The sequence below is a fragment of the Hakea prostrata genome, chromosome 7 (assembly GCF_041222555.1).
Source record: "Hakea prostrata isolate BN-2017 chromosome 7, UWA_Hpros_2, whole genome shotgun sequence".
NCBI lineage: Eukaryota > Viridiplantae > Streptophyta > Magnoliopsida > Proteales > Proteaceae > Hakea > Hakea prostrata.
In genome coordinates, this window is record NC_142606.1 from 26,736,091 (window position 1) to 26,748,375 (window position 12,285).

Genomic DNA, 12,285 nt, shown 5'->3' on the forward strand with positions numbered 1-12,285 from the left:
ATTCCGAATGACATGTAACATAATATTACTGATATAAAGTGCATACAACAGTCATACATGGCTAAGGAATACATTAATGAAGTATATCTACTAAGTTTCCAAAGTAGAAGTAGATTCGCATAATCAGTGTACTTGGGGTAACAACCGTCCTTACCTTAATCGAGTCGGAAATAAAACCAAGAATAGCCCAAAAGTTAGTGTTTGTACCCTAGACAACATATAATCAACATTAGAGAAGAAAATAGTCGAATCGGAGGTCAAACGAAGCAATTTGGCCAAGGACAGAGTTGTTGTCATATCTTGGTCAACTGGCTGGTCGACCAGAGCAAACAGTAACGGGCAGAAATGGAGATTTGGCCCAAAACTGATCTTCGGGTCCTCCAATCGATATGAAACTTGGAGGGCATGATTATGGCAATATGGGGACACTACACACTAAATATTATCACGATCCAACGGTCCAATTGTGAATACCCAAATTGAAACCCTATGTTTTATATGCTAAACATCAAGTATTGAATTGGAATTTATTGCAATTGCAAGAAATGAGGGGGAATCAATTAAGGGAATGATAAGAACTAATTTAGAATCATGAATCAATAGTAATTTAAACCTAGCATACCTCTACACATCAGTTTGAATTAAAGAATAGGTTGAAATGAAAGAAATCATGGGATTGCAATGTAAGTAATCATACTCATAGCAAGAATGAAGTGAGATTGATGGAAATGAAAGAGGAAGTTCATGGCCAAGTGTTTGCAAGGTTGCAACACTTCAACCATGGTTCAAAGAGTAGAAATTAATAGGAGATTGAGTAGATTAAAGGAAGAATAAGAGAATCCATACCTTGAAGTAATGATTGAGATGGAAAGCCAATGATTGGAGTCAATAATCTTCACAAACACCAAGAGATGGCCTAGGGAATATCACTCCTCGTTCTCTGGAGTGCCAATGATCAGGGTAGACCTTCATTCACGAGTTCCAAAAAGGTAGGGTCAAAATGGTCAAGATTTTTCTGATTTTTGAAATTAATAACTGTTGGTGACTGGTCAGTCGACCAAGGCTGACAGCAACCTTAGAGCATGGATTTGGAAGGCCAAGACTGATTCGAATTGAGTTGGGTTTTCTCCCTCAAGTCAATCAACAAGTCTAGTTTCAAGAAATACCTTTAGATTGAGCATGGGAGTTCAATAGGTGCTTCAACTAATTCAATCTTCTTCGATGCACAGATTTTCACTAAACACTGACAATGTGCTCAAGTAAGCGACATCACTGTCAATGTCCATAGGCTCTGGATCAAACAGCGAATCTTCAACTATGAGGCCCCACAAGTCTCTTCTACCTCCACTTTGGGTCTTCGGACCTACAACAGTACAAAATCCAGGCCGGGTCAGGGTTAGGATACGGCTGGATTTTACAATAAGGAGCCGCTATGACCAACTCGGCTCAAGGCCTCCATGTGTTGGTAGAAGCTCAGCACAGCATTCCTAAGAAAGCAAACGAATTATCAAAAATTCAAGGAGATATTACAAAACAAGTAGCAAAAGATTGAGAGAAACAATACCTTGTGGAAAGACGAACTAGAGAGTTGTCTTACAGTGTATATCCCCCCAGCCGGTACCCTAACTGGCATACCCGGGAGTGTGATCCACAGCCCCGAAGATCAAGTATCAAGGAAATCATCCTCCCACATATACAATAACATAATCATAAACAGGAAATAATCAAGATTTAAATATTATAAACAAAAGACTAAAGTCAAGAAATGAATAAACAATATAATCAGAGTGCGGAAAATGATACCAGATATCCGAAGATATCAAAAGAAGTAGAGCGAGGCGGAAACTCACTCCACAGATACAGCGGAACGTAGCATAAGTCTAAAAGAAATAACAACTGAAACAAAAGAAAAACAAGAAAGACAACTAGACTAAGAGTCTTCTATTCTATAAATAACATCTTCAAAATAGTGGACTTCGTCAGTCCAACAGAGATGCTCCAACTCCACATTGCCTCTAATCGTAGTACGCAACTTGATCCCTTGAGGGATCATCAACGTAATTTTGAATGTCGCCAACACCTTGTGTCACATCCTCCCAGCCGGTACCCTAACTGGCATACCCGAGAGTGTGATCCACAGCCCCGAAGATCAAGTAATGAGGACATCATCCTCCCACATATACAATAACATAATCATAAATAGGAAATAATCAGGGTTTAAAATATTATAAACAAAAGATTAAAGTCAAGAAATGAATAATCAATATAATCAGAGTGCAAAAATGATACCAGATGTAATCACATCAAAAGAAGTAGAGTGAGGCGGAAACTCACTCCACAAAATACAGCAGAACGCAGAATGTAAGTCTAAAAGAAATAATATCTAAAACAATGGAACTAAGAGAAATATTTAACATCAGGGTTTTCTATTCTATAAATAACGTCTTCAAAATAGTGGACTTCATCAATCCATTTGAGATGTTCCACGTATACGTTGTCTTTAATCGTAGTACGCAGCTTGATCAACTGAGGGATCATCAGAGTAATCTTGATGGTTGCCAACACCTTGCGTGTAGTACGCTTTATCGGTTTGCGCTTCATCGTATCGTTCGCCATAGAAATCAGTACCTGTAGAATAGTCTAACAATGTACAAAAGGAATGAGTTTCTTCGAAACTCAGTAAGGTAGTTAATTCATAACAACATAAATAACATGAAAGCAAACCATAACAAGATGCAATGCAATATGAAACAAGTAAGGTATGTATGCATCTAAACTCTATGTATGCTGGTCTCTATGGCAGACATGCTTTAAGTCATAGCACCGTACTTCTTTGGGTAGGTAACGCATACGGCTCCTGTTGGTAGTGGGTCCGGCATCCCTCAGGACAAACCATGGCGGGGGGGTAAGTCAACACACTCTCTCACAACCATTTGGCATAAGTACCGGCGCATGTCAGGGAAAAGCCTAGCCCAATGCAAGTCATCTAGTCAGTTACATCAAGTCAGGTTCAGATACTTCCATTCCTCCCCTCTCGGGATCCTTTCCGGTATCCTTTCCACTAGAGTCAGCGTATCCGACTCTCTCAAATACGGACTCATCAACCCTATTGGTTATCCAAATATGGTAAACGGGAAGCTCTCATGTCCTCTCATGGATATAACTCACCGGTCTCGAGCACCCATGAGCCCAAGTCTAGCCATATGCAACCCTCCAATAAATGGCCCCACAATGTGATTCCCGTCCTCTCACGGATATAACTCACCGGTCTTGAGTGCCCGTGAATCCCCATTGCTACCTGTTGCTTGTATCTCAAGATATTACGCAAGTATACGTATCGCAATCAAGTAATAAATGATAAGTACAAAATCGATCCCACGGAGAATTATATCCTTAACTTTCAATGTAAAAGTAAAATTGATTTAAATGAAATTAACAAGGTTGATTGGTATTTGTCTAACTAATTAACCAAATGACAGGTAAAGAAAACTAAGGAACTAAAATGTAGATTTGAGCAATGGAAGAAACTTAATGAGTGACAAGTGTGTTAGGAATCAAGTTTCCCTTCCCCTGAATTTTAAAACACAAATACTAAAGCAATACTACAACCCCAAGATAAATCAAGAACTTGGAATGAATGGCAATATGGTATTTTCCAATACACATAAGCTAGCATCCTAAATCAACATCAGCATATTCCTATGAAGAATTGAATTAAGAATGCAATTTAAACCCAATCCAATCAATGGTAATGTGAGGTAATTGGGTATTCCTACCCAACCTACTAATTAACACAACCTAATTAAAGATGATGCTAACTCACACAATTCAACAAACACCTAAACTTCATTAATTTTCCAATTAATGAAATCATAACATTCATTCAAGAAAGATCATTCAAGAACTGAAATTAGTCAATATAACATGCTGAATTCATTAACAATAAAGTGGATTGCAATAAAACTAAAGAACACATGATTAATTACATATCAAAATTCAGGTTTAGGTACTACTATCATCCCAACACAGCTAAGATTTAGCCCATAACAGAATTAGAATGCATAAAACCAAGTATAGTTGACATGAGACTAGAAAATAAGAAGATAGAGTTATATAAACAAGAATAAACTAAGGCTTCAATGCTTCCACATGAGCTCCAGCTTTCTTCTTCAGCAAATCAGCAACTGCAGCAGCTCCTTGCTTCCACAAGAGCTCCAGCATTTGTTCTCTACCTCCTTCCTCTCAGCCAAGTCTATCATCCACACCTTGGTCGAATCTCCCCTCTTGTCCTCCTTGCCTCTCTTCTCTTTCTTCCATAAATGTCTTCAATCATTAGGTTAGATTCTGGCCATAGGATTAGAACCTTCCTCCTGAGATCAAGGGCTGAAAACCATCATGTATTTACAAGAATTTAGTTCACTTAAGTTAGCCCTTTTTGGTCAATTCCATTTGAATTGGATCTGAGAATATTCTGCTCCGTTGTTGTAGCAATGCAGCAACAACTCTACAACAAAGTTAGAGGACATGTTCTTTATGAATCTTCACCTACATGTTCAAGAGAAAGAGAAACAGTCAAATTCATCCATAAAAAGAAGGGAAATTTATGCAATGTGACAAAAATGAACTAAACAAAATGCAACATGTTGAGACTAAATAAAACAACACCTAATGAATACTATCACTAAAACAAAGACAAAATACTCCTAAATCAAGCCATCTCAAGTATAAAAGTTATAAATCTTAACTCTATTTCATAGAGTTATCACTACCACGGGTCGTTCGGTCTCAATACCCTTCCGAATCGAGTCTGATATAACAGGGGTACAACCTAACCAAACACTGCTAGACAGCCCTAGGTATGACAACCAATGATTCGGGAAAGTGTCGATGGGCAACCCCGGAAACATCCCATACTATTTCCGATAATGTCCAAGGACAGAAGTGTCAAAAGGACACCTCCCAATCCCAAACCAAACTTAATCAAACACATTCTCAGATCAGTCATGACATACACAACCAGTAGTTCATCATATAAAAGAGAATGTAAAAGCAAAATCAGATTAAGCAGCAATAAGTAATTCATATAACATGAATAATGAAAAAGATGATATAAACAAGTGCTACTGTTCTCACAGTAGGAGATCAGAATTAAAGTACAACAACAGTAGGTAATCTCATAGTTTCACAAAGTAGAAACCAGAGAACAAGTAAGCTATGGAGTTAAGGAAATAACTGTCCTTACCTTCTAATTCGCAAAGGAACTTAGAGAATCAAGTAAGACCTTGACTAAACCTGAGAAAAGAGTCTTAAACAAGTGTATACTATGAGTTAGGAAAGATACATAGAAGGAAAGATTACAATTCAATCAAAACCAACCAAGAATGGGGTTGCTGTACCCATTGGTCGATCGATTGGTCATCGATCGACCAATGAGTCGACCAACAGAGACAGTAGCCTTCAAAAATCAGAATTTTTAGAATATGAATCCGAATTTGGTGGTTCAAAAGGGTACAAAATAAGGGGGAAACTTTAATGGAAACATCTAAGTCTTATAGAGGACAACAAACCATTAATCAAATCAAGTTTCCAGGTCACAACTCAGGAACCAGAAAGTTAACCTAATTAGGTTAAACATAGATTATGAAGGAAAAATATAATATGATCAAGGGTAAGGAAATTAAATTAATAGGTTACAATTCTAGTAAAGAAAATAAAGTGAGAGTCTTCTAACATGATCAAAATAGGGGTTCTTGATCTTACCCAAGAAATTAGGGTTTCACCCTTTTTGGTTCCCATGAAAAGGTTGAGAGTTCCGGATGAAGGGAGGTAAATTGTTAGGTCAATTACAACAAGAAGAATTAAAGAACATTGAATTTAGATCAACCTCCACATTACCCATGAGGTTTCCCTCACATGGGGGGTTTACCAAAAGGTTCTCTTGATGACCACACGAGGTTAGGGTTTCCAGGATTCAATTGGCAAGGGTTGAGATCATGATGATGATCATAGATCTCAAGGAATATGATGAGATCATGGAATAGATGGTTGCAAGAATGCAGCATCATCTTCCTGATCTAACTATAGAACAAATTCAAGAAAAGAAAATCAGAGATAGAGAGGAAAGAGATCATACGCATACCTTTGATGCAGGAGGATGAAGATTTCTTGAGTTCTTGCGAGATATCAACCAAGGATGCAAGGGAATCAATTAGAATAGGGTTCTAACTCGTTCCAGAGGCTTAGGAGGCAGATGAGGCAGAGTATTCCCGAGATTAGGCTTAAATAGAGTAGCCACGATTCAAATTTTCAAAAACAGAATCAATTGGTCGATTGATTGGTCGACTGGTCCAGTCGACCAATGAGTCGACCAATCAGAACAGCAACTTCAAAACAGGGAATTGAAGGCTCAGATCAAGTCCAAACATCAAGGGGTTTTGCACACACCTAAAGTGACATACCTAGTAGGTAGAAATGCCTTCGAACCAATACAGAGAGCACTCCAAGTCCATCAACTAATCCAATCTTCATCAATGTGCAGTTTCCATAGAAGGGGCACTGACATCCATACTCAAGGATTCCACTCCAGCCATCGAGTCTTCAACTGAAATGGCCCAAAGTTGACTTCTTGCCTTACTTCGGGTTGCTGGACCTACAAACAGCAAGGTTTCCGGGTCAGGGTTAGGGTTGGGTTTCACACCTTGTGTGTAGTAAGCTTCATCGGCTTGCGCTTCATCGTATTGTTCGTCATAGTAATCAGTACCTGTAGAATAGTCTAACAAAAGGATTGTACAAAAAGGAATGAGTTTCGAAAGAAACTCAGTAAGGCAAGTTAACTCATAACAGCATAGATAACATATATCAGAACATAACAAGATGCAATGCAGTATGAAACAAATAATGAATGTATGCATCTAAACTCTATGTATGCTGGTCTCTATTGGCAAACATGCTTTAATTCATAGCACCATACTTCTTTGGGTAGGTCAGTCACTCGGCTCTAGTTGGTAGTGGGTCCGACATCCCTCGGGACAATCCATGGCTGGGGCTTAAGTCACCTCTCTCTCACATCACCATTTGGTCTAAGTACTGGCGCATGTCAGGGTAAAGCCTAACCCAATGCAAGTCATCTACTCAATTACATCAACTCAGGTCCAGATACCTCCATTATTCACCCCGGGCAATCCTTTCCGGTATCCTTTCCACTAGAGTCCTAATAGTCCCGAACTACGGACTCATCAACCCTATTGGTTATCCACATATGGTAAACGGGAAGCTCTCATGTCCCCTCACGGATCATTTCACCGGTCTTGAGTGCCCATGAGCCCAAGTCTAGCCATATCCAACCCTCCAATAAATGGCCCCCGCAATATGATTCCCGTCCTCTCACGGGTTGGTTACCGGTCTTGAGCGCCCGTGAATCACACTGCTACCACGGGTCATTCGGTCTCAATACCCTTCCTGTCACGTCCTCCCAGCCAGTACCCTATCTGGCATACCCGAGAGTGTGATCCACAGCCCGAAGATCAGGTATCGAGTAATCAACCTCCCACATAAACAATAACATAATCATGAACAATCATAATAAAAGTGCGGAAGATAAACTCATAGATCCAATAATGAAAGAATGAATCATAAATAAATCAGGATACTAGATATAATCAGAGTGTCAAACAGATAAGTAAAGTGAGGCAAAAATCCCACACTACAACTAGCGGAAAAGTAGCTCTAAAAGATAATAAACTAGATAAAATCTAATCCCAGTAGCAAGTACAATGGGTAACTAAATTGTTCTCCACTTTATAGACAACACCCTTATAAGTGTAAATCTCATAAATGGCACAAGGACGCTTCCACTCAATGGTCGGACTAAGCATCGTACGGAGTATAACCACTCCGGGATCTTCAATGTAATTGTGGTAACCGCAATCACCTTCCTGGAGATATGCCTCTTCGCCTTGCGCTTCTTCATAGGGACCGTCATAATATTCAGTACCTGCAGGATAGTCTAACAAACATTGTACAATAAAGGAATGAGTTTCAAAGAAACTCAAGAAGCGATTAAATCCATAATATCATAAATGGCAAGATTTCAGAACAAACATAAATGCAATATGATATGAGACAAGCAATGAATGAATGAATCTAACTCTATGTATGCTGGTCTCTATTGGCAGACATGCTTTAAGTCATAGCACCGTACTTCTTTAGGAAGGTCTCAATCACTCATCATCAGTTGGTAATGGGTCCGGCATCCCTCGGGACATTCCATGGCTGGGGGTTAAGTCACCACTCTCTCACATCACCATTGGTCTAAGTACCGGCGCATGTCGGGGGTAAAACCTAGCCAAATGCAAGTCTTCTACTTAGTTACATCAAGTCGATCCAGATACGTCCATTCCTCGTCCCGACGATCCTTTCCGGTATCCTTCACACTAGAGTCCTCATAGTCCCTGACTACGGACTCATCAACCCTACTGGTCATCCACATATGGTAAACGGGAAGCTCTCACGTCCTCTCACGGGTTGGTTACCGGTCTTAAGCGCTCGTGAGCCCAAGTCTAACCATATGCAACCCTACCAATAAATGGCCCCCACAATGTGATTCCTGTCCTCTCACGGGTTGGTTACCGGTCTTGAGCGCCCATGAATCCCCATTGCTACCACGGGTCGTTCGGTCTCAATACCCCTCCGATTAGGGTCTGACATAACAGGACATCTTAGCCAAACACTACTAGACAGTCCTAAATATGTCATCCAACAGTTTAGGAAGGTGTCCAGAGGGCATCTCCGGAAACATCCCATAATATTCCCGTAGTAGTCCAAGGACAGAAGTGTCAAAAGGACACCTCTCCTTTCCAAACCATACTTAAGCATACACATGCATCAATTCATATCATCACACTTCGAGGTAGGTGGCCCTTCACATGCAGTTCTGGAGACTTCAGATCTTGGAGCACAGATGAGATCGATGACTTCCATGCTAGAGAGAATGGAGGTCGGACAGGAGCAGATGTACGAGAGGATGAAGTCACGACGAGATAGGATAGAGCATCGTGTGACTCAGCTAGCAGAGGAGTTCAGAGCATACAGAGATCAGAGCAGATCACCTAGATAGACTGTACCTTAGGATTTCCATTTATGCATTTCAGATGTAATCGTTGTAAAAAGCTTTTGAAATTAATGAAGTTCATTTTGTTCCTCTTTAATTATTGTATGTTATGCAACTTTCTTTTCCTTGCATTAGTGACATTTGTTCAAGTATAATTATGGTATGTTATTCGGAAATGTTCGTTATGCCTCAAAGGTCAAGTTTCTAATTCAAGTGTTCTATTATTCACTTCTAAGAGTAGAAGAGTCATTTCGGATCAATGACTCGGGAATGTTCAGTTGTTGTCTTTTGTGGTTAGGATCTCCTCGAACCTTGGGCTCGATACCAATCTGTCACGCCCTCCCAGCCGGTACCCTATCTGGCATACCCGAGAGTGTGATCCACAGCCCGAAGATCAGGTATCGAGTGATCAACCTCCCACATAAACAATAACATATTCATGAACAATCATAACAAGAGTGCGGAAGATAAATCATAGATCCAATAAAGAAAGAATGAATCATAAATGAATCGGAATAATAGATATAATCGAGTATCAAACGGATAAGTAAAGTGAGGCAAAAATCCCACTTTACAACCAGCGGAAAAGTAGCTCTAAAAGAATAAACTAGACAAAACCTAATCCCAGTAGCAAGTACATTGGGTAACTAAATTGTTCTCCACTTTATAGACAACATCCTTGTAAGTTTAAATCTCATAAATGGCACAAGGACGCTTCCACTCAATGGTCGGACTAAGCATCGTACGGAGCATAACCACTCGCGGGATCTTCGTGAGTAATTGTGGTAACCGCAATCACCTTCCCTGGAGATATGTCTCTTCGCCTTGTGCTTCTTCATAGGGACCGTCATAGTACTCAAGACTGCAGGGTAGTCTAACAACATTGTACAATAAAGGAATGAGTTTCAAAGAAACTCAGTAAGGCAGTTAAAATCCATAATAACATAAATGGCAGAATTCCAGAACAAACATAAATGCAATATGATATGAGACAAGCAATGAATGAATGAATCTAACTCTATGTATGCTGGTCTCTATTGGCAGACATGCTTTAAGTCATAGCACCGTACTTCTTTAGGAAAGTCCACTCACATCCTCAACCATTTAAGATATCTTGGATTCTCTCACGGATCATTTCACCAGTCTTGAGCAGCCGATTGGTAATGGGTCCTTCATCCCTCAGGGACAAACCTTGGCAGGGGGTTAAGTCAACACACTCTCTCACAACCATTTGGTATAAGCATCGGCGCATGTCGGGTAAAACCTAGCCAAATGCAAGTCTTCTACTTAGTTACATCAAGTCGGATCCGAGATACGTCCATTCCTCGTCCCGACGATCCTTTCCGGTATCCTTCACACTAGAGTCGGCGTATCCTATGGCACCGACCAACTCGGACTACGGACTCATCAACCCTATTGATCATCCACATATGGTAAACGGGAAGCTCTCACGTCCTCTCACGGGTTGGTTACCGGTCTTAAGCGCCCGTGAGCCCAAGTCTAACCATATGCAACCCTACCAATAAATGGCCCCCACAATGTGATTCCTGTCCTCTCACGGGTTGGTTACCGGTCTTGAGCGCCCATGAATCCCCATTGCTACCACGGGTCGTTCGGTCTCAATACCCCTCCGATTAGGGTCTCGACATAACAGGACATCCTAGCCAAACACTACTAGACAATCCTAGATATGTCATCCAACAGTTTAGGAAGGTGTCCAGAGGGCATCTCCGGAAACATCCCATAATATTCCCGTAGTAGTCCAAGGACAGAAGTGTCAAAAGGACACCTCTCCTTTCCAAACCATAAGTAAGCATACACATGCATCAATTCATATCATCACATATATGGTAACTTCATATATGGAAAGAAATTAATAATTACAATCACTTGTATATAATTGGTAAGTAAATCATACATGAATCAATTCAATATGAATAAGTAATGCTACTGTAATCAAAGTTATGCAACAGTAGTATATCATTGTAAGAATCTAATTTAGGAATCATATCTATGATATTCAAATATAGAAACTAGATTCATGCTATCTATGTAATTAAGGAAATAACCATCCTTACCTTTTATAACTCGCAAAGGAATCCTAAGAAATCAAGTAAGATCTCGGCAAACTTGAGAAGAAGGTCCTAAACAAGTATATACAACATATTAGGAAAGATCCCTAACAGAAAAGATACCAAAACATCCAACACGGACCAATTCCGGAGTTGCTTTGTACTCATTGGTCGAGTGGATTGGTCGAGTGGTCCAATCGACCAATCGTCGACCAATGCAGACGATGATAGCCTAAAAAAAACAGAGTTTTAAGATATGAAATCCGAATTTGATGGTTCAAAAGGGTACCAATCAAGGGGTAGACTACATCAGTAGTATTCTAACATATAGGGGACCTCAAAACACTAATCCAATCAAGATATCAAGATCCAAATTAGGAAACAAAAAGTTACCATAATTAAATCAACCATGGATCTTGATGAATTTGAAATAGAAAACAAAGACAAGAACAATAGGAGGATAGATCTTTGCTTCAGGTAATGGTATCATGAAAACATACATAGATCTTCATGGAATAAGGCTTAGAAGCATAAATCTAAATAAGGAAATAAAACCTACCATATATGTAACTATCATGCATCATGAAGAACACATAGTATGGTAGAAGAGAACACTAGAGATCTATAGATTATGGATCATGGAAGGAAAACACAGTAATTAACTACTAACATGATCAACATAGAAGATCCAAAGAGATCAGAATTCAAATTAGAAGTTTAACAAAGATTAGATCATGGTTTGATCATGATTCCTTCAAAAGCTTGCAATGATCATGGTTAAGATCATTGTTCTAGCCTCAAATCCTTAGGATGATCATGAGAACATGTTCGGAGATGTTTGCAACAGAGAATGCAGCATCTCTTCTACTGTCTCAACTCAAAAAGGAAAGAAAAACAAAGATGGAGGAGAAGAAGAGAGAGTAGACATACCTTTTGATGCAAAAAGAAGAGTTTCGACGAAGATCCGTCAAGAAAACACCAAGGATGCAAGAGAGATGACTTGCAGAGGTCTTTGGTTCGTTCCAGAGAGTTTGGAGGCAGCAAATACGAAGTGGACTCGAGATTGGACTTAAATAGAGCAAGAACAACCTAATTGCCAAAGAC